Genomic DNA, 25,949 nt, shown 5'->3' on the forward strand with positions numbered 1-25,949 from the left:
GCACTTATTTAACTAAGTTGTTAACATTAGAGACTCTAAATAAAATGATTATCTGAAACATGGGCACCTGTTTGAATTGTTCTTGTCTTGTTTCTTGTCTGCCTGTGAAATAGTGATTCAGTTTAGTGTTCACACATTATGGACAAATTAAATAGTGGACAATCAATTAACAAAATGACAAAAAGTCATATACAGTAACTGCATATCATTCTAATTACTATATTTGGCTGAATGCATAAGTAGTGACACACAATATATTGGTCAAATCTGTCACACTTTCACTTACTAAAGAGACACAGGATCACAGGAGTTATCAAAACACATAATTATTAACAAAGACGCTTACTACAGGCACTAGAGCATAAACGCAGTAGAGACATCAAGAGATGACAATTAAGATACTGGAAACGATGGGACCACAGGAATACAACAAGTGATGACAATTCAAGACCAGACAAGGGGCTAAACAAACTCATCAGGGGTATAAATACAAGGGATATGATTGAACTAATAACCAACAGGGGAGAAACACAGATAATACTCATGAACATTAACAAACAGTGGGATAACAGAACAAAGGAATCACGTGACGTAAACAAACATACATGGAGCATGGAAACATGAGGAAGATCACATGACATGATCACAGTAACACACCAAAAACATGTGACAATATCTGCATCAGCCAGTAAATGGTTACTTTAAATGTTATCATTATCAGCCCAATAAGTTAGTAAACGATCAGCTAATAATTTATTACTTTTAAGTTGTCCACTATATTAGTTTTGAGTTTTAGTTTTGTCACCTGGCTTGGAAAACATCATGTCATAATGTTGTGTTGGCAGAAAGAAAGAAGCGAAGTCCGCATGTGTTTAGCGTTTTTCCTTATCGCAAACACAACAGCAGTCTGGTAGTGATTGTGTTGCTTTTTTTGGGGTTAATTATTGTGATATACTGAATAAAACAGAGAAATACTATAGACTGTAACTGTTACGGTTGTGGATCTATCTGCTCTTCTATGATGTGTCTGCGTAGGCATGATTGTTTTTTTTCATCCGCAGTGCGGGTATACTAAGTGTGTGTGCGCTTTTCTCTGTGTATGTGTGGGAGTCGCGTGTCTGTCAGTTGTTGCTGTTTTCATGTCATCAGCTGGGCGGTCACATGATCGATGTCACCGGCAAGCCGTTGCTTAGCACCGCTCAGCTGATAATCAGCGCACCGCAGGTGTAGCACATTACTACGCCTATAAATGTTCAGCGTTCCTGTCTCACCTTGTCAGTTCGTTGTCCTCACGGTTCTCTGTGTTTCTGTCAGGCTCTCCTGGTTGAGTTCGCTGGTGGTGAGTGCGCTATTTGAAGTTCTTGCCGAATAACATTTGATCCGCTCTGTTGACGGCGATTTGCCATTGTTCCAGTTTCATCCTTCTCCTTGTGATCGTCTGACTTCCAGCCACTCAGCCACTCACTATTGTTGTTGATCTTCTCCTGTGTGTACAATAAACTTTTTAACTTGCATTTGGGTTCCCACGTCTTCATTGTGTGTTGTGACAGTAACACTATATGAAGATATCTCTGCAGATGGATGGCATCTCATGTAACATTCAGCCCTATAATCTTAAAGTGTGAGCAAAATCAGCTGTTTTGTCATCACTTTAGACATAACGCTTTAGAGAGTCACTCAAATACTAGCTCTTAAGTAGTGTTGGTGAATTAGTAACGGCTTCTGCTGTTCTGACGTCAGCTGCAGATGTGAATGAATGGCGGAAGAAAGTAGTTCCTAATAAAAAGGGGTTTTTAGACTCTCCGGGTTTGGGCGAAGCAGTGGTGCAGTAGGTAGTGCTGTCGCCTCACAGCAAGAAGGTCACTGGGTTGCTGGTTCGAACCTCGGCTCAGTTGGCATTGCTGTGAAAAGTTTGCATGTTCTCCCTGAGTTCGCGTGGGTTTCCTCCGGTTTCCCCTACAGTCTAAAGACATGCTGCAGGTGAATTGGGTAGGCTAAATTGTCCGTAGTGTATGAGAGTGACAGGCCGGCCGAAATGAGTAAAAAAAAAAGCCGTTATCATATGGACAAGTCTAAAATGGCTTGTTACAAAGAGCCGACCCCGCAACCATACGGGACTATAGGCCAAAGAAGAAGAAGAAGACTCTCCATGTTTGATTTTCTTACTTGTATACACAATTGTGCCATCAAACTGTTGTATAAACATAATATTACGCTCATAGCAGTGCGATATGATTGTATATCCTCACTGGTGGGACGCTCGGGCACTCAGGCAGCGGCCTCGTGCCAATGCACGCCCTATATTTAATTTATTTTATGTTCACATATACCCATGTAAATCAGCCAAAATTTTCATATCAGTGCATCCCTTCTAAAAGTACAAGCAGCAAAGTATACTTATTATAATAACTTTTATATTTGACCCCCACATATGCATAAAAAGAAGAATAAGCTTTATGTGGATGCATATTGGAGTTTGATGGAGAAACAATAGCTTGGGTTGTTCCGAATTACAATAATTCAATTCAAACCCTTTTATTTTGCTCTCTTAAGGATGACAAGGGACTTCACTCCAAGAATCTGCAGTAAAACATGCTTTACAATGAGACAATTAACCCTGCCGATTACAAAAGTGGGGGAAAAAAGATGACCCATGATGTTCCTGCCAAAATGAATGAATGGAACAGCTATAAACTAAGACAAGTCTATGCTAATTTGCATCAAGTGTACATAATGAAACTCATAAATCACCAAGCACATAAAGCACACCCACAAGAACTGGGAAGACACCGGTGAGGAAGGTCGCGTGAACGAGAAAAGAAAAATTATGCACAGCCACTGTATATAAGAGCAGGAAAAGTAGGGTTTCCTCCTGTCCAGTTGCTTCTAACCAGGCCAGACCTGCCTAATTAAGTCCATGACTAAACCCTTGAGAACTCAGGCTACGCAGAGTCAAGGGAGAGGGGGGTTTAAACCTGGATGTTTCAGGCTACGCTGCAGTATGAAGCCCAGGTTAGTATTTCCTACTGTATGCGTGTTGCAGGAAACACATTAGTCACTGTGACTATGAAGTCCCCTTTTGGGAGGCGTCATCTTAATGAACTGTCATATGAAAGGATGTCTCTCCTGCTCGAGCCATAAATACGTCTTTCAGCATTTCTGCACCACCGAGCGCTCGCCTGTGGGTGTCTGTGAATAGGGCACGGGGGGCACAATGTCACTGTTACATGCAACACTAAATGAAGTGGATGAACCTGCCAGCACGGCACAGAGGACACAACCTTGAAAACTGGCATGTTAAGTGGAGAAATGAGAGCTAAAACTGAAGCCAAATAAAAGTTTGGAAGAAACTTCCAAAAGAGTCCAGAAATTTTGAGTGTACTTACAATATACAATTGAAGTCAAAAATATAAGACCTTGTTGGAAATTGTAATTCTTTTTAAAATATTTCCCAAGTGCTGTTTAATAGAGATCATTTTTTCAACACATTTTAACAAATAATTTAATAACTGATTTCTTTGCAATGATGACAGTGCATCATATTTTACTAATTATTTTACTAATTTATATATATTTTACTAATTATTTTACTAATTATAGTTACTAGTATGTAGTTTAAAGTACAATTTAAAGGCTTACCTAGGTTAAAACTAGGCAATTAGGTTAATTAGGCAAGTTATTGGGCAACAGTGGTTTGTTATGTAGTCAATTAAAAAAGCATTCTAAAAGAAGCTAATAATATTGAGTTGTAGGAGCAACAAATAATAACTTGACTTCTACTTCATTTTTGAAAAGTGGCTGAAGATTTTCAATGAATCATCAGTTGAACTGCATCCCAATTATCACAATTACTGCAAAAGACCTATTGGAACCCACATGGGCTCAAGATTCACACAGTAGTTAGTCAAGATTGGTAAAAGAAAAATCATGGTTTGGGGTTACATTCAGTATGGGGGCAGGCAAGAGATCTGCAGAGTGGATGGCAACAACAACAGCCTGAGGTATCAAGACATTTGTGCTGCTCATTACATTACTTCTTATACTTCAGCCTTCACATCAAAGTTCCTGAAAGCAAAAAAGGTCAAAATGCTCCAGGATTGGCCAGCCCAGTCACCGATATTAACATTATTAAGCATGTCTGATGTAAGATAAAAGAGGAGGCATTGAAGATGAAACCAAAGAATCTTGATGAACTCTGGGAGTCCTGCAAGATTGCTTTCTTTGCCATTCCAGATGACTTTATTAATAAGTTATTTAAGTCATGTATGGATGCAGTCCTCCAAGCTCATGGGAGTCATACACAATAGTAATTGTTTTTCCACTGCACCATGACTTTATATTTTATACTGTACATCATTTCTGTTAAGTGAAAAGACTTTTGTCTTAGCAAAGTCAGACCTTACTGTCCTAATTAAATAATTAAAAATCAAGGCATGATCATATTTTATTTTGGTAAAACAAGCGTAATCTAGAGCCTTTCTTATAAGCCACTTCTGAAACCAAATGATCAACTAGAAGTCAAGTCATTATTTGTTGTCTCTTGGGTTGGCAACAAGACTTTCATAGTGTATAATAAATAAGTTTGAATATTTAAGAAAACGACTTTATCTTATTTGATTTTTTTGCATTGTATTTTGAACCTTATAAATATAGTAAACAAAATATGACAGTAAAATGCATCGTATGTCACATTTCGCAGTTTTATGTGGACGGACCTTATTATCATAAACATTTACCAAGTAACATCTTCTCAGATATAAAAATGCCAAATAAGAAATCTTAAAAATAAATATATATATATATATATATGTAAACGCTTTTTTACTTTCAAAAATACAAAGAATTACAATTTTTGTATTAATATTGAAAGTAAGTGATCACTTGTAGTTGAAAATAAAGCAAAAATATAAAAAATATAAAGCAGCAGTCTCCCATGGAACGTCTTTCTCAGCCTGCATGCTTCGCACGAGTTGCCCATGCCCTTTTATTTACATTTTGCAGTATCTATTGAATAAAAAATTATTTTAAAATACACATTTCATTACACAATAGTGATTCTGTCACAGTTATCAGTGAGCTAGGCTTTGCAGATCGCGGGTAAACATTTCCTTACACTCGGACTACAATCCTGTCACTATATGAACTATAAATCCTGTCATGCACCTCACTCACACCTGTTCCAGTTCACCTTTGATTACAAACACACAGCTGGGAGCTGTTTAGGACTCAGAGTTTATAGACTGCTCACTTTGTCACACATTTTGCTGAGTCTTGTTGGTTTATCCTTGTAACATTACGAAGCATTTCCTGTGTCTAGTCTTTCTGTATTCTTGTATGCCTTGTTGCTTGGTTTTCGTTGTTTGCCTCCAACAGTATATCGACCTTTTGCCTGTTACTTGACTTAGCCTTTTGGATTACCTGTATGTAAGCGTTTGCTTCTGTGTTTGACCATTGCCTGCCTGGCGAATGTCATATTTAACTGTCACTTCATTGTCGAGTGTCTAGCGTTACAGATACACAACATCACACTGCCCAGCCCTAGTAAATACTGATGTCTACTCCATTAAACATCACTTGTGCAATATTTGAATAAAAATTTCACAGGAACGCTAATCATTTTGCCTTCAACAGTACTTCTAAAAGAGAAATGGCAACTTTAAAAACATTAGACACATTAGAATGTTTTATCGATTAATTAGCATAGCAAGAAAAGAAAGTCTTCGCTTTTGAGTGAACGGCATGTAACAGTAACAGAATATATAACGTCTCCAGACAGACATAGATTATGCATAAGTGCTCACACATCTCCACAACAACACAGCGCTCCTTCCTATTTTTATCCCATCAAATGTTTAATCTAATCAAACCAAATCCAGTTAAGCTAAAAGAACAGCTGCTTCTTTCTTGGTTTGAGAGAACGATATATGGCGAGTCTATCATCCACAGCATCAGTTGTTTCATTTTAAACGTAATAACATTATTAGCATGTTAACCCTATTAACAATAATTCTAAAAGATATGCAAAAATTATGTGTTAAAAGGAAATATTTTGATAAGTTGCCTTGATAAAGGCAAGACTGTTCACATGTTTGAGGATCATATATTTTTCTTATGGTTTTGAAAAAGTTTTACATACATGTCTATTTAAATATACAGCAGGGAAAATAGGTATTGAACACGTCACCATTTTTCTCAGACAACATGTTTCTAAAGGTGCAGTTGACTTGAAATTTTCCCAGGATGTTGGTAACAATTAAAGAAATCCATATATGCAAAGAAAACAAAGCTAATTCGTTTACAAATTAAGTTATGCATGAAAAAAAGAAATGACGCATGGAAAAAGTACTGAACACATGAATAAAGGGAGGTGTAGAAAGTTTAGCAGTTAAAATCTCTCAGTAGTTTTTCAGCAACTCTCTGCCCTTCGTCATTGTAAGTTAATATTAGCTGCTTCAGTCCAACATCTATATTACCAGAATGATAAATATGAAACCAGGATGGACATTTAAGCAAGACATTGATCCAAAACACAGCCAAGGAAACTCTCAAATGCTTTCAGAGATAGAAACCCAGGCTGTTTAATGGCCTATTAACCACCTGACTTGAATCCAATTTAAAATACAAATTAAATATCAGATTTGATAGACAAGACCCACAAAACCATCAAGATTTTTATACTCTGTTTGTTTAAATGATCATTAAATACATTTTCAGTGTCATATGCTTCTTTAGAAAACATTCTAATATGGGTTTAAGTAACATTTTTATTATTATCAACTTTCAAAAAAGATGTCCTGCTTATAATGTTTTTGGACACTATATTTTTTCTGAATTCATTTAGTAAATAGAGAGAGCAGCATATCTGGGTCAAAGACAAAGAGTTCCATATTTGTGCGCACATCAAATTTAATTTTATATACATAGAAGCCATATAAAGAACAAGTGTCCACTTTAGTAACTTGTATAACTGAATAAAAGAAACAACAAACATATTCTGACTTATATTATGATATCGTTGATTAATCTAAATTTCATTATATTTTAATTGATTTAAAACATCTTGCTGTAAAATGAGTTAAAACTATGAAAGAAATTAATAAAGTAGTACGAAGTATTTTTTTAAATATAGTATTTTTAGACATTTAATTAGTATTTTGTTGCTTCACTGTGATTCTTAAATCACAGTCCTTTAATATGCCATCAAATTCTTGTGTAAATCATGATAAAATGTTTAAGTTATTATTTTTAGCTAAAAGTATTTTTAGTAAAATAATTACACTGTTATAATTTTGATGCTTAATTGGCACTTTTTGTCTCTGAATTGACAATCACATCACTAAAAATCCTATTCTTCCACCACAGCTGACTTATTTCTGTCCGTAACTCAAACTGTGGCAGAAAAAGAATTATGCTGACAGGGTATTGTTTGCTGAAGTAAAGTAGTATAAGTTTTCTATGTCAAATAAGGACAGCACAGAGCACTGCATGTGTCTTTGGCAGCACAGCCAAATAAGAACATGAAATGGAAATGTTACAGATGCCTTATGAATAAATTAACAATATGAACAACTTCTCTGTTTCTGTTCTCAATCCAAAAAGACTAAAAGCTTGTTCTGAATTCTACTGCTGTGTGCTAAGATCTTCTCTTCATCAGAGCTCTTTTATCAACAGCAAATGAAAAAAAAAAACATGCAAAAAAGACCCACTTTATGTACCAACTACATATTTATTACAGTTGCAAGAAAAGTCCATACAAAAGAATGCATTTAATAACATTTCTGTTTAAAGTTAACAGGAGGATTTTCTTGTATATATAAGTGTATATTATATATATATATATATATATATATATATATATATATATATATATATATATATATATATATATATATATATATATATATAGTGATTAAAGTGACTTTGAACGTGGCTTGGTTGTTGGTGCAAGTCGTGCTGGTCTGAGTATTTCATAAACTGCTGATCTACTGGAATTTTCAAGCACAACTATCTCTAGAGTTTACAAAGTATAGTCAGAAAAAGAAAAAATATCCAATGAGTCAGAGGAGAATGGCCAGACTGGTTTGAGCTGATAGAAACGCAACAGTAACTCAAGTAACCACTCGTTACAACCGAGGTATGCAAAAGAGTATCTCTGAATGCACATGTCCAACCTTGAGTTGGAAGGGCTACAGCAGCAGTAGACCACATCGGGTGCCACTCCTGTCAGCTAAGAACAGGAAACTGAAGCTGCAATCCGCACAGGCTCACCAAAATTCCACAATAGAAGATTGAAAAAGCGTTGGCTGGTCTAATAAGTCTCAATTTCTGCGGCAAAATTTGGATGGTAGAGTCAGAATTTGGCATCAACAACACGAAAGCATAGATCCATCTTCTCTCATATCAACGGTTCAGGCTAGTGTTAGTGGTGTAAAGGTGTGAGGGATATTTTGGCACACTTTGGGCCAATTAGAACCAATTTAGCATCGTGTCTCTCCACAGCCTACCTGAGTACTGCTACTGACCCTGTCCATCCCTTTATGACCACAGTGTAGCCATCTTCTGATTGCTACTTCCAGCAGGATAACGCATGTCATAAAGCGCAAATTATCTCAAACTGGTTTTTTGAACATGACAAAGAGTTCACTGTACTTAAATGACCTCCACAGTCACTAGATCTCAATCCAATTAAGCACCTTTGGGTTGTGGTGGAACGGGAGATTTGCATCATGGATGTGCAGCAGCATTTGTGGGCTATCGTCAATATAGACCAAAATCTCATGTGAATATTTCCAGTATTGTTGAATCTTTGGCACAAAAGATTAAGGCAGTTTTGAAGGGCAAAAGGGGGTCCAACCCGGAACTAGTACAGTGTACCTATAGTGGAGTGTATATCAGTATAAGATATTAACCTAAGAAAAAAAATGTTGATGATCAAAATTTGAGAAATCTGACAAAGCCTAACATATCAGTTTTCACTGACTTGCATGGTTGGTGAATGCATTTTTAAATACATCTGGAAGTGGAGTGAACTGAACAACATCCCAACATTTAAGACCCCATTTACTGCACGTCTTTATTCAGGATTCTTACACTTTTTCCAAAATCTAATGTAAGCATTTTTCAAGCACATTTCAGGTGCATTTTCAAACTTTTCAAGTACTTTACAAGTGTGGCAAATTACATTTTTACATACATACTTCATCACTTCATATCAGATGCTATTTGATATGGTATTCCATAGTATAGTATAGCATTCTAATGAATTTTTTGATAGCATGTTTGTCCCAAGCCCAACATTGATTTGCTATCAGTTATTCTTTTTAATGCCTCCCTTAAATCTTAAATTTGTCATCTTTCATCTTAAATTAACAGTTAATTATTAGTAAACAGTTCATTATTAACTCTTTAATAACATAACTTATTATGAAAGCAACACAATTTAATTTTTCAAGTAGTTTTAAGCACTTTATCCAAGTACGAAGCACTTTCAAACCTTCAAAACACTAGATTAAAATTCAAGTACTTTCAAGGATTTCCAGCACTCGTAAGAACACTTGTATTGCCCAAATGGTGAACAGAAGCAGACATGAATGCACCAAAACAGGTGTAAACAAGCACTGTAAAACAAATAAATCTATAAAACTAATTGTAAAAAACAGGCAGATGTGGTTACCAGTATTTCTAAATTAAAAATACAGTACAAACCATAAAAGTAATTTAAAGTTTTTATGGTAAACTACCGTAGTTTGTTAGTTTATAGTGTTAATACAGAATTGTTTTGAAGTACAAACATAAACACATCATATCTTTGTTATACAGACAAAAACACAATCATGTAGTGATGAGAAAGCCATAAGATGAACCAAAACTCATCACAAACAAATGTTCCCACGAGCAGAGTATCATACTAATATATTGAAGGTGCTCAGTGTCATTCACACAACTACTAAACACCATCATGGTAACAGTCATACAATTTAAGTAATGGAATAAACATTAATTGGCATCTGATGTTAGATGTAACATAAAACTCTTATGTAAAGAATGTCAACAGAAAAGTGTCATTCAGGGTATTCTGGCAAAGTCAATTAATGGTTATTCTCCTTATAGATTAAGGAAACTTACTGTTAAGGTTACAGATTTTTTTTTTTACTGTAGAATTTTACAGTTATTTACCATTGAAATGATGGCTATTTGTACAGAATGGCCTTATAGTCTCTTATGTTAAACAGCCGTTCCGATCTCCACGCTGAAATCAAGACAATCAAGACAATTTTATTCTATTGGGAACCGGTTACTAATTAACTGACTAAGCTATTTGGAATAATTGCAAATGAATTCTTCTCAGCATGCAGCATCCACAGGGAATGACTTAATCTTAGGTTAACAATATTTTCCCACAAACTGCGCCAAACTGCCATCAAATCACGATTCATCAAGAATTCAACACAGATTTTAGTATTTTACTTCCATAAAAGACTGAATGAAACAGGAAAGATATAATTATATGCTTTCATTTATTTGTTGAAAGTAAGCTGCCTATTTGAGGGCGTCACAGTGGCGCAATTAGTAGCACGATCGCCTCACAGCAAAAAGGTTGCCAGTTCAAGTCTTGGCTGGGTCAGTTGGCATTTCTTTGTGGAGTTTGCATGTTCTCCCCATGAACGTGTGGGTTTCCTCTGGGTGGTCCGGTTTCCCCCACAGTCCAAAGACATGTGGTAGGTGAATTGGGTAGGCTAAATTGTCCGTAGTGTATGTGTGTGAACGAGTGTGTATGGATGTTTCCCAGTTATGGGTTTGTGTCTGAAAGGGTATGCGCTGTGTAAAACATATGCTGGATAAGTTGGCAGTTCATTCTGATGTGGCGACCCCAGGGTAAAGGGACTAAGCTGCAAAGAAAATGAATAAATGAACGAAGCTGCCTATTTGGAGATCCAGGATGTTGTATTATTCCAGAACAGGTAAAGGCTAACGGTGTGAAGAAAAATATAGCTGGATTAATAATAATTCTGTACCCAGGGCATTAATCATGTTAATACATGAATGCTGTTGCACTACAGGAGGTAAATTTTAAGTCATGCTGTGAAAAAGGTGGGTTTGACAGACAATCACGACAGGGTTTTCTATATCCTTATATTTAGATTCTACTGAGTGTCTACAGTTGATTTGGAGATCCGTCTTGTTCTAGGAAATGCATATCTGATTTTATTTTAAAACATTATTTGACTGTATTCAAAATATTATAGACTAAATATTAAAGGGATAGCACACCAGAAAAAAAAAGAAAATTACTTAATGTCATCATTTTCTCATCCTCCACTTTTTCCAAAGCTATCTAAATTTATTTTTCAGTTGACAAAAAGAAGATATTCTGAAAAATGATAGAGAAATGCAGCCAACTTATCCAGCATATGTTTTGCGCAGCGGATGCCCTTCACCTATCCCGCCAATTCACCTATAAAGCATGTCTTTGGACTTGTGGGGGAAACCGGAGCACCCGGAGAAAACCCACGCGAACACGGTGAGAACACGCGAACTCCACACAGAAATGCCAACTGACCCAGCTGAGGCTCAAACCAGCAACCTTCTTGCTGTGAGGCAACAGCACTTCGCCACCGCGATGCCCCTGTTTTGTGTTCATATTTATACAATTTGTGAGTAAATGAAATATACATTTTTGGGTGAATATCTTTAAAATTTTAAACAATTAGACATTTGAAATAACAAGTTCAAATGATTTCTGAAGGATTATGCAACATTAAAAACAGAAGTAACGACGCTGGGAATTCAGCTTTGAATCACAGGATTGCATTTCTTTCAATTTAAATCCTTTGCACTATACCAGACTTTTGCACTATTTATATATTTATAAATAGAAAATATAGGAAATATGTGCAAAAAAACAACAACAGCACAACATTTCCTCTTTAAGCAAAGGTCTATGTTTAATGTGGCTTCCCTTGGCAAGAAGCACAGCTTGAATTTTTTCATTGTAATTGTCCTGATATTTTTCTGAAATAATGTGCTGTGTAATAACAGGCTTATTTTGCCACTTTCCAGAGTTGTTTTTTGGTTTAGAGTGACATATCTTTCTTTTTACATCATAGGCTTTTTCTGAAAACATAGCTCTATATACATTTCTGGAGATTGTGAATTATGCAGCCAGAGGAACGTATGCTACAGGGCGTTATGACGCCGTTCCTCTTCGCGCTTACTAGCTGACCGCTTACCTCCGTTGAGGTGGATGGGCTACAGCAGCAGAAGACCACACCGGCTGCCACTCCTGTCAGCTAAGAATTGTATGTGTATATATATATATATATACACACAGTTGAGGTCAGAATTATCAGCCCCCCTTTAAAATTTTTTTTTATATTTCCCAAATGATGATTAACAGAGCAAGGAAATTTTCACAGAATGCCTGATAATATTTTTTCTTCTGGAGAAAGTCTTATTTATATTATTTTGGCTGGAATAAAAGCAGTAAAAAAAAAAAAAAACATTTTAAGGTCAAAATTATTAGCCCCTTTAAGCAATATACCTTTTTCGAAAGCCGGATAAATCAGTTATTAGATAATTTTAGTAAGTGCAATTATTAGTTTTCACAGACAACAAACAATACATCAATTCATCTTTATTAAAGTTAGAGAATTATTGTTCTTGTTAACTAACAGTCCATTTACTGTTGTTATTACAAAGCTGTCTGGAATACTCAATTCTGATCGATCAGTTGTGATTTTCCCAGTATGTTATTCCCAAATGATAACCAGAATAAAAACACAGGCTTATCTAGAAACTTCAAATCACTTTGACTGTCAGTGAATAGATTAATACCATACCTGTCAACATTGGGATGTGAAAATAAGGAAAGAAATAGTATCAAGTTATCAAATCTCATAATTTTTTTTCTTCACTATATAACTTACACATTCTGATTAAAGAGTAAGGAATGAATCTCTCATTTATTTAGATTTTTTTGTTTGATTACATTTAATAACAGGGGTGTCACTTCAAAAGTCCACACATCTAACATTACAATGAAACCATTTGATAGCGTTCCTAACTTTTTATGCTCATTTAGGACAAAATTAGTTGTGTTTGAAAACCCCCCACTAAGATCAACATCTTTAGATGTTACTATTATTAATTATGTGTATGTGTTGGTTTAAACACACACCTAAAACCCAGACTTTCATACCACTTCAAATTGCTTGTACAGAATAAATTTGGGAAACGGTGTCTATTTAACACTATGGAGCATGTCAGCTGACAGTCACGCACCGCTATATGACTGTTTTGAGGATTGCATAGGAGGGGCAACAGCACCTGTAATGAAAGGGAAGAAAATCCCGCCGTTTTTATATTTATTTTAAAGTAATTTCATAAAACAAAAGCACAGAACAGACTCACATTTAAGAGCACAGGGCGTCCCCTATTGTGGTTCGGCAGTATGGGTTGTGTATAGGGGCAATTGACTCTTTAATGTTTATTGTCACCCTTCATAGAAAATTTGAAAATATGGTAGAAAAACGGGAAAAACTAAAGGGTTGACGGGTATTATTGATATCCATATACTTACATTCACCTGTATCTGCTTGTTTATTACACTTCTGTTTTCGATTGATTATAAATAAACAATAACTGGATTTTAGTAAATGCTCTATTTACTGGTAACGTTTCTGTCAGCTTTGATTTTTTGACTGTTTGGTGCCATCTTGCGACTGAATAATGCGCAGGTTACTGTATGCTCCATCAGCTTCACTCAGCTGTTTTCGTTTCTGCTTTGCATTTAATTAAATAATTAATAAACTATTATGGCCCAGAATAATGTTTTGTGTCTTAATATTTATGTTTTGTTGCAATGATTAATAAATGCTGTACAAGTATTACTCATTTTAAGTTCATGTTAATAAATAAATAAACTAATGGAAGCTTATTGTTAAGTGGGAATAGAATAAGCTTGAATTTACCCTCCATAATTCTTCAAATAAATATTTACATGCTGCTACTGATCACATTTCAAGCTCTTTACAATCTATCTGTCAGGATGGACAGATAAATTGCAAAGAGAGGCAGAGTTTTAACCCTGTGTCACAACACATCACTAACGCTCCGTCAGTTGTCTGTTATAACTCACAATAAAGCCTTGTGGTAGAACGGACTGCACAACCAGATAATTCATTGTGAATGATATGTTGTCTCTGGAATGCGAGTCTTATTTGATGTGACAGGCCAAATCAACCCATTTCCCAACCAAGATGACATGCAAGTGCTTATTTTGTGTACTGTACCAGTCAAAAGTTTGGGATATTAATATGAGTACCTTTTTTTAGGTTTTGAAAGGCTAAAATTATAGGATTAGAAATGATAAAAACTGTGATAGTGAAATGTAAATTAAGATTAGCATAACATATATATATATATATATATATATATATATATATATATATATATATATATATATATATATATATATATATATATATATATGTATATATATATATCATATATATACACGTCATGGTTAACTCTTCTTTCCTTCTCAAGTCCACCGACGTACAAAGTGAGCTAACTGGACAAACTGGTAACAGCCGGAAAACCTATTGCTATGTATGTATGTATGTATGTATATATATATATATATATATATATATATATATATATATATATATATATATATATATATATATATATATATATATATATATAGCAACAGAAAACCATGTAATTACATCAAAGTCTAAATCTTTCTAAGTCATTAATTTTATTTTCATTTGAGGTCTCTTTTTAACTATACAATATTAAAACAAAACAGAAGCAGCAAACACAAATGCACTTAAACAGTCGGCATTGAAAGACTCTAAAAGACTTTGGCGAAATAATAAAAGCACCATCACTAAAGATGAGAGTGTGTTCCTTGCCATCAAAGCCACTTTGCATCAAAAAGTTTTTCAAATTGTGACAGGCTTTCTCGAGGTCACCTCCAAGTAAACACGCATTCAGCATGGGCTTTATTCTTCCAAGCACATACCCGTCATCATTCACATTCATATTAGTACTGGCACATTGCCACTTTTGATACACACCTTCAGGAGATGCAATAGCGTCTGCCAGGCCCACTTTAATATTTAAACACACCCATCCAGAAGTGCTTACTGCAACCTACAAGACAGATGCTTCTGTTGTTGCACTTTTGCTGATGATACAACATGGTTCAGATTACCTTTAAGTCTTTTATGTTTACATGGATATCGAACTATTTACTTTATTCTATTCTATCATGATCACCAGCGATCTAACCTATGTAGATCGCTGGAAAACTACACATCTGCCACCACATGCACTACAACTACCCTAATGCTTTGCACCTATCAACAAATCAACACCCGCTACAGCTGACAATAATCTGGACACACGCACAGCTGAAACTCATGATTAATGACTACCTGGACTATAAAGACACCTCTCATTTTCACACACACTGCAGAGTCTTGTTCACTATTTTTCAGTAGCATTACGAAGCGTTAATCCTGTTTAGTCTTTTCGTGTTTTGACTCTTGCCTTGTTTTCTAGTTTTTGATTCTTTGCCGCCTGTACTGACCATTTGACTGTTTTTGACTATGATATTGGATTACCTTAAAGCTTCTGTTTGCCCCTGTCTTGACCATTGCCTGCCTGACCATTCTCTTTTTAATTAACTGCATGATCCACTACTCCATTGTCCAGCATACATCCATACAAGTTGGGTTTAGGAATTGAATATGATTAGGGATGTAGAACAAAATCATCTAATCAGTAATAAACAGCCAATATCTAAATGTAAATAATAAGCAGGTATAATTGAAAGCAGGAATTTGTATTTAAAATAAAGTGTTTTAAAGCTGCTTTTCTTAATATTCTGTTGATGATCCCATTTTACATAGTGTATAGATTGGTTAATGGCACACATTAATCCAAGCAACACTACCCAATGTTCCCTTCAGAATTTCACGACCTTAACATACATTTTAGTTTTGTTATGGTACAGTATAGATGTTTTTTTGTTGTTGTTTTTTTTTTTTTTTACATTTGTTACATTTAAAGTTTTACTAAAACTAAATGATGAAGTGATGTGCAGTTAATTATTTGCAAGCATTGTTCAAAACTGTCTTATGTGTTTACCATGGCAAAATGCACCTAAAAAACTAAATGAAGACAGTAGTGTGTTTAACGTTTGCTTTATCTATTCCGCACTTTGATAATGCGGCTAAAATAGGAATGCTCCACATATTAATTTGATTTGTGTTTACTTCTAATTAAGGTGATCAAAAATCAGTTTACATGGTAGATGCTTAATCAGAGTGTTGTCATAATATCGTTAATATCAAAATATCACTGTTCATGTAAACAAACTCAGTGTGAATGCAGGTTAACAAATTGAAAAGTCACCAAAAACACAAACATTTGATGATATTTTAAAGAAATGTTTGTATATCAAAGGATGTTGATGTACTGGGTTGGATGAGCTTATTTTAGGCCAGTCTTCATCTACACCTCGACTGAGTCCCCAAAGACACAAGCATCCCGCAGTGAATCCTGGGAACCATCCTGCTACTCGCCTGATCAAGGGCCTCCACCTCAGCAGTGTATAGGAAAGAAAAAATGCTGATCTAACAAGACAAATACACATCGGTATGCTTTCACCAGATCCATCTCAGTTTATATAAGAGAATTCAGAGCGCAGTTGAACAAACAGAAAAGGTCAGATATCCACTAATTTACTTACTTATTTAGTCTTTATTAGAGCTGCACGATATTGGGAAAAATCTGACATAGCGATATTTTGTTTTGTCTCAATATTTATTGCTGTATGAAAATCATTTCAGCAGATGATTTGAACAGCTCAGTTTGGAAAGGTTTCATTAACTCAGATCGACTGGGAGGATTAATGCATTTTCTATGCAGTGCCTCTGCATAAATGATAATAAATCATGAGCAAAAACAGATAAATAAAAAGTGCTTTATTCGTTTTCTGTGGAGTCAAACAGTATTTAAATATAGAAATTAAACAATTAAATGAAAAAATAACACAGTCATTGTTGTATAAAAATTAGAAAATTATAATATTTAATAATATCATTATCTTCTAATCTTTAATAAACAATCTAATCCTGTGATGTGACTATTGCAGACACACACATTTCGATTTCAATGCCCAAACAATATATTGTTCATGTCAAGTCTTTATTATTAAAGTTATAGTTTATAAAGTTATGTAAAAATGTAAACTGGAAAGCTACTAATTGATCAGACTAGTCACTCAATGGATCTGTTTATATGCAGTGTTCAGCATAATTGAGTACACCACATTTTGAAATTGAATATTTTGACCCATTTCTCAGTGAATATAGGCAATATATTTTGATGCATTTAAAGAAAGCTGATTTATTAAATAATGAAATGTCATTCCAATTACAAACTGAGCCAATATTATTTGACATTTCTTAACATACAGTACATACAACACAGTACTCGGAAATGCTAAATTCTGACTGATTAAGTTTCTAAATTATTTTGAAGATTTATTAGTCTCATTAAAGTAAAAACACTAAAAAAAGAAAGCAATCATTTTAAAATGTCATTTTAGGCATCATGCAACTATGCTGTTATTGTGTAATTGCAGTTTTTGTTTACGCGAAACCACCAGAAGCCGTTGTGTATGCGTTTTCATGTCTTAAATTTCTCTCGTGAGTGCCATTCATGCCTGTTGTTCTTGTGTAAATCCACTAGAGGTCACTGTCCACTGACTGAATGACTGACTGATCCAACCTCCTTCTTTCTTTAACCCAACCAATAGTATTTCTAAAAGCACCAATTGACCTTCTTACCCACTTCCCTAAACCCAACCGGCAATTTTAAAAAGCAATCCAGAAAAAATATTTTTCTGATTTTTACCACGTTTTCCTATTTTACCATATTCTCACCCTATTATTTACTTGTTTATTTTATTTTTGGCTTCTGTTTTTGTCTTACCTGGTTTCTGGAAGCATTGTTCACCAGACCACATTAATTGTGGTCTCCAGAAACCTATATAGCGCAACATTTTAAGAATGAGCCAACAGTATGTTGGAAAAATGGCTCTTCATTTTGATATCTGCTAAACTTTTTAAAAAAACTGTTAAATGCAGATAATTAATGTTTTTTAAAAACCACAAGTAAACAAGTGTTAGATGAAAGCAGAATGTAAAATCTGGAGAATAAAAAGCTTAATAATTTAATATCAACCAATCCAGATAAATACTACAAAAAACCAACAACAATTCATCATCTGTAATATATGCAGTGCAGATTAGGGTCGGGCGATGTCAACCAATTTGTCATCATGCGATGTCTAATGTGAAACACTGTGATGGACGATGGCATCGTTGTTGTAGGTGGCGGTGAATCAATTATTTTTGAATAATTCATTAATTCATAACAAATAAAATATTTGTAGCCAACTGGTTCAACTACCTGACTCACATGGTCTTTGTTTTACCCATAACCCAATTATAAATAAATAAAGATAAGTTACACACAATTTACCACCTGTCAATAACTTTTTCCACGAGACTCTGGCATGAATAGGCAGAGTGATCTGTGTCTTTAAAATGAAGTTGACAAACTTGGTTGGTAAAAAAAGTTCACACCCAACAGCAACCAACCAACAGTATCTAAGGTTTATACTAAAATTACGTACAAGCATGAAAGTGAAAGACTGAAGCGGTGTACTGACGCTCTAATACATTACCTGATAGATTCAAAAGACCGAAGAGCCATTAGATAGAGACAAGATTAATTAAATATTACGTTTAACAACTATAGTAAGACGCAATCCAGCAGTACATCCTTAATAAACTGTCTGATGTGCACTGCTCTCTGGCAGCACATGACAGAGCGTGTGTGCGTTTTCAGCTGTATAGTTTGGAAGGAAGGCTTTTCAGAAATGCTAGATGAAACGCCAGTGTGGACGTGCATCGTTTTTTTTTTTGTTATAAAATGCCATTTAAACGGCGTATTAGTGTAATGGGGCCTAAATGTGTATTTTTCGCAAGCGGGTTGCTGCTGCGACGGGGACAGGGCTGAGGAGAGCGATGTCAGCTCAGCATCGTGATATCTATCAGCCATCGGCGATGGACGATGGTATTGTCTATCAACCCAACCCAACCCAACCCTAGAGCAGATAAAAAGTACAACAAATGTATATTTACAATTTTGTGTAAAGATTTTGACATAGTATTGTGCAGAAATAAGGCTTTGTAATATGCTGTGTAATTATTATTTGTATTAAAAAGAGCAAATATGATTGTTTTTTTACTGTGTCTACAACTCAACTCATCTGAAAACTGCAGTGAAATGTACCTATACAGTACATTTTTGCAATTGTGCAGAAATGTTGGCAGAGTCTCGTATTTCAAATGAGGGTTGCACTATTTTAAACAGACACCAACAAGAAAATGGGAGTCTAGTATTTATGGATGGATGGTGTTTTTGTGCTGCCAGATGCAGAAGATTCCACCTGCAGCTCCTGTCATTCAATAAGACTGATGTTTTTCAGATGACTAGGTCACACCTTCCCATCTTCCTGTTTACCGGAGCTATTTTTAAGACCTGTATAACCCCCACCATGCACGCAATGTACCTGCGCTGTGTGTCTTTCGCTCTCGATGGATCGTTGTCATAGTCGCAAACTCTAGAGAGCAATCTATGGCAACTCAGCGTTGACATGGTTACAATCTCCTCACATGTTCTCAGTACTGGAGGCAGGTGGGTTTTGGGGGAAGGGAAGGATGGTAATTGAGAATAATGGAAAATCATGTGCACTGTGGAGAGGTTATGTTCATACTGGTTAGTAGGATCGCTTGACATAAACCTTGAAAAAACAGTCTTTGGAATGAACTGAAATAGGGCTGAACAATATTGGAAAAATCTAATTGTGCAATATTTTATTTTTCTGTGATAAACAGAATATAAATATTAAATATTGTATGAATACAGTTTCAGAATATAGTTGGAATATCACTATATGATTGTTTTCTGGGGAGCTTAACAGCATTCAGATACAGAAATTGTATAATCACAATGCAAAACATGCTTCTCTTACTTTGCTTTGTCCAAAACCACATATTTAAAGTCCAAATATCTCAAACTTCCTAGATCAAATAAAAATATTGATCTGGCTTGCTTAGTTTGGGACTTTTGGAGCTGTGCATTGATGGATTTGCCCTTCAATGTTTGGACTTTCAGTAGTGAAAAGTGAACCACACTGAACTAAACTAAACTGAACTTCAATTCTGAAAACTGAACTGACACAGTGTAACCTATCATGCGTGTAGAAAGGTACTTAGTATGTGGGTCACTGTTGGAAAAGGTATTTATTTCACTAGTGAACGCACTAAACTTCTTATAGGTACAGTGAATCCTGAAAGTATTTATAGTGCTTCACTTTTTTCACATTTTGTAATGTTACAGCCTTATTTGAAAATAATTTAATTCATTTAGTTCCTCAAACTTCTATACACAATACCCCATATAGACAATGTGGAAAAAAAAAAAAAAATTTTAAATTGTTGCAAATTTATTAAAAATAAAAAACCTGAAAAATCACATGTACATAAGTATTCACAGCCTTTGTTCAATACTTTGTTGATGCACGTTTGGCAGTAATTACAGCCTCAAGTCTTTTTGAATATTATGCCACAAGCTTGGCACACCTGTTTTTGGGAATTTTTGCCCATTCCTTTTTGCAGTATCTCTCAAGCTCTATCAGGTTGGATGGGAAGTGATGGTGTACAGCCATTTTCAGATCTCTCCAGAGATGTTCAATAGGATTTAGTTCTGGGCTCTTAAGGACATTCACCAAGTTGTTGGGAAGCCACTCTATTGATATTTCTGCGGTGTGCTTTGGGTCATTGTCCTGCTGGAAGATGAACTGTCTCCCCAGTCTGAGGTCTTGAACACTCCAAGAGTCCTTCAGATGTCTTTTGGCAAATTCTAGGCGGGGAATGGCTTCCGTCTGGCCACTCTACCATACAGTCATGATTGGTGGATTTCTGCACAGATGGTTGTCCTTCTGTAAGGTTCTCCTCTCTCCACAGAAGAATGCTGGAGCTCAGACAGAGTGACCATCGGGGAACTGTGAATACTTATGTTCATGTGATTTTCAGGTTTTTTGTATTTTTAATAAATTTGAAAAAAAAAAAAAAAAAAAAACTTTTTCAAATTGTCATTATGGGGTATTTTGTGTAGAATTGAGGAAGTAAATTAATTTAATCCATTTTGAAATAAGGCTTTAACATAAAAAAAGGGGGGAAAGTGAAGCCCTATGAATATTTTCCAGATGCACTGTATATACACCTGGACCATTACACCAGATTCAATTTCAATTGACTAGAACTTCTTTGTTAAGCTGCTTTGACACAATCTACATTGTAAAAGCGCTATAAAAATAAAGATGAACTGGATTTAAACTTTGATTTCAACTTCACAAGAAATAGGTCAAAATTTGTTTCATAATAATAGTTTTAAAATAATAGTTTAATAATAACTAATAATATTAGTTTTTAAATAAAGTAAAATAGTCTTGTTTCGCTTTAAAAGGTAAATATTAGGGCTAGAAACAAGACAAAAGTTCTAAGTGAAAGAACTTGTTTGTTGCATAAATCATCGCATACTGCTCAATGCTTGACAATTTTACTGCGGATCTGGGGCAGGGTGGCGGTGTGTTGTAGGTTGTAAGTTGCTAGGCGACCATCAACCTTTTTCTCAGAACCAACAAAACATTGCTGTCTCTCTGAAACAAAATTTATTTATAGAAAAAATTGCCATGTAGTGTTTGGGTGTTCTGTGCTCGTTATCGGTCACTTCTTGTCATGTTACTCGGGGAAGGTCATGCCATGTTGGCCAATCAGAAAGGAGAAAACATTGCACAAGCTGACGTCATGAGGTGAAAACTCCAGTTGAAGTGTCCACACACTACATCTGGAGTTACAGAAAATGTTCACCCTGCCCAGAGTTTTTAGAAAGTATCAGTTTCAGTCATCCAGGGCTTAATTTGTACCTCTTAATTCTGATCCAGCACCTCATTTCACCAATCTCCCTCCTCAACTGCCCTCCTAACCTGTCCGCTGTTCACTTTCGTTCGCAAGACCCCACCGCCATTCAATGCCTCGCCATTTATAAATAATATTTAGAAAAATTTGTGGCAATAATAATAATAAAATTGTCCTGAAAATGCCTTGTGTCTCTACTTTCAATAGATATTTCAGAAATGTCTCATTCAATCTGCAATCAAATACCAGTGATTCTATTGTATGCTCAAACATTTCTCATTTAATTATACAGGAAACAAAGCATATTTTGGTTTGGTTTTCAATAAAATGAGCTATAAAAGAGAATTCTTTAAGAGAAAAAAAGGGATCTGATGTAACAAAATAATAATATTGTAAATATTATGTATTATGTAAATATTATGTAAATATTATGGATGTCTTCATAGTTGGGTAAACTTAGAGCACAGTGAATGTTAGAGTACTACAAATATATTTTAATAATCATATTTGTTGAAATAATAAAAGAAAACTCCACAATGGTTTTAACAAGACTTTCAGAAAAAGCAAATAAATTGTGTAATAACAATAATAATTAACAATTCCTTACAATTGTATAGCACTTTTCTGGACACTCAAATCGCTTTACATTTTTTGGGGGGGAATCTCCACCAGTGTGCAGCATCCACCTAGATGATGCGAAGGCAGCCATATTGCGCCAGACCGCACACCACACACCACACACCAGCTGATTGGTGGAGAGGAGACAGAGTTATGAAGCCAGTTATCATATAGGGATGGTTAGGAAGCCATGATAGAGAGGCCAGTGGGCAAATTTGACCAGAATGCCAAGGTTAAACCCCTACTTTTTTAACGATGGACATCCAGAGAGTCAGGACCTTGGTTTAACATCTCATCCAAAAGACGGCGCTCACTGAGCAGTATAGAGTCCCCTTTACTATACTGGGGTGTTAGGACCCACACAGACTGCAGGATGAGCAGCCACTGGTGGCTTCACTAACACCATTTCCAGCACTACTACCAACAGTAGCTTTCCCATATGGTCTCCCATCCAGGTACTGACCAGGCACAGCCCTGCTTAGCTTCAGAGGGCGACCATGTGAGAATTGCAGAGAGCTAACTACTGCAGACTGATAATGACAGACAGAAGAGAGAACAACTTCATATTTAATTTCATGTCCTGCTCCATAGACACTGCATTAGAAATGCCCCACACAAGCAGTAATTTGTTTTTTGATGCAAAGATGATATATTATACTATACGAACATGAACACATATAAATCAAAATGTTAAAAGCTTTCAACGTTTTAAGATTATGATGACCGTTAAATGTGTCATAACAGTCTCGTGAAAAGGGCCCATAGTGAGCAGATTTATTAGTTATTTTTTCTTCAAAATAAAAAAACCCATCATAATTTATTAGCCTTGATTATGCTATTGTTTAATAATAATGCTATTTTTTTTAAATAAATGTTAAACATGACATAAATAATAAGTCACAAGTAAGAGGATTCCTATAAGTTAGAAAATGGACATCTGGTTAGCCATTAATACTACCTTTCATCATTTATTGCATCGATTTTTTTCAGCAATATTACATTATCAACTGCAGTTAAATCACACCCATGCTGATAGTCATTGCAGGTATGTGCATTCTATTGCAGATCTGTAAACAATGTTAAAATTGATTTAATTTTTAGAAATAAAAATGGCCTGCTGATTTGAATGTTTCTCTGCCATGAAAATATCTCCAGAAGCAGCTAAAGCATCAAGTCTGTCGCCAAGCAACAGACAGAAGTGATAGCCTGCAAACGTTTAATAAACACTCATATTTAAAGGTGTTTTTTTATACTTGATGTAGGTTTGGATGCCCCGGCTTGTGAGAAGACTAATGTAAGTATGTCTGACTGAACAGAAAGGTCATTTAAATTAGCAGTAAATGAGATTTGGTCTCAGGCCATTGAATTTGTGACAGGAAAGCACGGCTTAATTCCCAGTCAACTGCATAAGATAAAAAATAGATTTCCATGAGCAATTTTAAGCACCGAATAACTGTTTTCTCACAACACGTCTAACCTAATTGAGGAGACAGAAGAAGAGGCAGAAATATTGCAGTCACTGCAAAACAAGCTTTTAAGAAGGAATCAGATTTAGCACAGATGTAATACATGTTAAGATCTATCAACGGCTCCTGTGACATGCTGTCCACTACAACTTTCATCCATCATGCTGCAACCATAAGGTCAACTTTTGTGAACTGGATTGCGGTGTGTACTGTTGTGCTCCAATCAAAAGGTTCTGGCTATGTTCAGGACACGGTTTAAGGCATAGTTTTCCAATATTGCTGCATTTTATGTAAATGAAAGGATAGAAAGTGGCTAATTGATGAAACAAATGATGGATAGATAGAACCACAGTGTAGAGAGGAAAAACGAAAAGTACAAGGATGGATAGGTAGACCAACATTGATGATGGGAGTAAAAAATGAACAAATGGTGATGGACTAAAGTTATTAAGAGGTAGATGCTTGAATGAATAGAGTAACCGATAGATGCATGGATGGATGCCTGGATGGATAGAGTAATTGATAAAGGGATGGATGGATGGATGGATGGATGGATGGATGGATGCATAGATGGATAAATAGATGGATGCATACATGATTGCATGGATGCATGCATGGATAGATAGATGGGTGGATGAATGGATGGATGGGTGTATGGATGCTTGGATGGATGGGTGTATAGACGCATGGATGGATGGATGCGTAGGATAGGTGTATGGATGCGTGGATGGATGGATAGTTGTATGGATGCTGGGATGGATGGATGGGTGTACGGATGTGTGGATGGATGGGTGTATGGGTGCGTGGATGGATGGATGGATGGATGGATGTGTGAATTGATGGATAGATGGATGGGTGTATGGATGCGTGGATGACTGGATGGATGGATGAATAGAGTAATTGATGGATGGGTGTATAGATGGATAGAGTAATTGATAAATGAGTGTATAGATGGATAGCGTTATGGATGGATGCGTGGATGGATAGAGAAATTGATGGATAATTGTATGGATGGGTGTATGGATGGATAAAGTAATTGATGGATGAGTGGATGGATGGATAGATGGGTGTATAAGGGCGTGGATGGATAGATAGAATAATTGATAAATGGGTGTATGGTTGTGTGAATGGATGGATAGAGTAATTGATGGGTGGATGGATGGATGGATGGATGGATGGATGGATGGATAGATTGATGGATGGATGGATGGATGGATGGATAGGTGGGTGTGTGGACGGTCGGATGGATGCATAGATGGCGTAATTGATTAATGGGTGTATGGATGGATGCATGGATGGACGGACGGATAGAGTAATTAGTAAATGGATGTATGGATGATTGGATGGATGGATGATTGGATGGATGGATGGATGGATGGATGGATGGATGGAGCAACTGATAAAAAAGAACAAAAGGAGAATGGATGGATGGATATGTGGATGGAGGGTTGATGGACTGAAGGATAGATATATAGAGCACATGGTCGATAGAACAATAGATGGAGTAACTGATGTAATAATAGAACAAAGAAAGAATCCATGGATGAATGGATGTAAAGTATGAATGGGTGGATGGTCTTGTACATAAAATCATGGAAAGAAATTATATTATTATTATTATTATAGATACATAAAAATATATATACACATTCTACACACATATAACTTCTGGAGAAACAGTAGTATGGTGGCACGCTGTTATGTAGTACATTGTGTTTATCTGAATAAATACGCCCTTAAAGAACAGATTAGTCAACTTTACAGCACAATAGCTTTAAAATAACTGAGATATAAC

General features: G+C 35.6%; 2 protein-coding genes across 80 annotated transcripts in view; both read right to left on the reverse strand.

Annotated features, from left to right (window-relative positions):
• Nucleotides 1–25,949, reverse strand: part of glyctk (glycerate kinase) — a 182,673-nt gene that overhangs the window by 99,270 nt on the left and 57,454 nt on the right. For 5 of the 34 annotated variants that reach the window (XM_073953258.1, XM_073953271.1, XM_073953260.1 and 2 more), the window contains exon 3: nt 1,272–1,484. The exons of the other annotated variants lie outside the window; for them this stretch is intronic. The gene's annotated coding sequence lies outside the window, so the exon portion shown is untranslated. The remainder of the gene's footprint in view (nt 1–1,271; nt 1,485–25,949) is intronic. 34 annotated transcript variants of the gene reach the window in all.
• Nucleotides 1–25,949, reverse strand: part of lrrn1 (leucine rich repeat neuronal 1) — a 125,749-nt gene that overhangs the window by 42,340 nt on the left and 57,460 nt on the right. For 9 of the 46 annotated variants that reach the window (XM_073953139.1, XM_073953122.1, XM_073953135.1 and 6 more), the window contains one exon: nt 1,272–1,484. The exons of the other annotated variants lie outside the window; for them this stretch is intronic. The gene's annotated coding sequence lies outside the window, so the exon portion shown is untranslated. The remainder of the gene's footprint in view (nt 1–1,271; nt 1,485–25,949) is intronic. 46 annotated transcript variants of the gene reach the window in all.

This window comes from Danio rerio, chromosome 6 (genome assembly GCF_049306965.1).
Source record: "Danio rerio strain Tuebingen ecotype United States chromosome 6, GRCz12tu, whole genome shotgun sequence".
Taxonomy (NCBI): domain Eukaryota; kingdom Metazoa; phylum Chordata; class Actinopteri; order Cypriniformes; family Danionidae; genus Danio; species Danio rerio.